Source organism: Trypanosoma theileri (genome assembly GCF_002087225.1).
Source record: "Trypanosoma theileri isolate Edinburgh chromosome Unknown TM35_Tth_47_V1, whole genome shotgun sequence".
NCBI lineage: Eukaryota > Euglenozoa > Kinetoplastea > Trypanosomatida > Trypanosomatidae > Trypanosoma > Trypanosoma theileri.
The window spans coordinates 101,349-101,824 of NW_021639889.1; positions in this window are offsets into that span (position 1 = coordinate 101,349).

A 476-nucleotide genomic window follows, 5' to 3' on the forward strand; every position below is an offset into this window, starting at 1 on the left:
TTATTATCATTTTTTCTCACCACAAAAGACTACAACACACAACAATGCAGGAAAAAGCACACAGCGCCCAAGCAAATAAAACGTGAACAAAAAAAACACAAATTAAGAAGAGGACCAACTGCACAAAAATAACTCACAATCCACTGGGTATGCTGGTGTGTTCAAGCACTTCAGAATACAAATTGTATTAACTACTATTTTTTTCTTTGCTCTGCACTAACAGAATACAAAAGCCGTGCAGCGTAAAGTGCACAATGACCCAGCAAACCATAAGCAAACAAAGAATCATGTATTAATCATTAGCCCAACTTATCCAGTAAACACAGAAATATACACCAACTATGGGTGTAAGTGTATATATGTGTATATAAACGCAATTATAAATATAAATTCATTTGTTATTATTATTTCATTTTTCTCACTGCAAAAAAAACAGTTCATTATCATTACAGTGAAAACCCAGGCACACACACAGA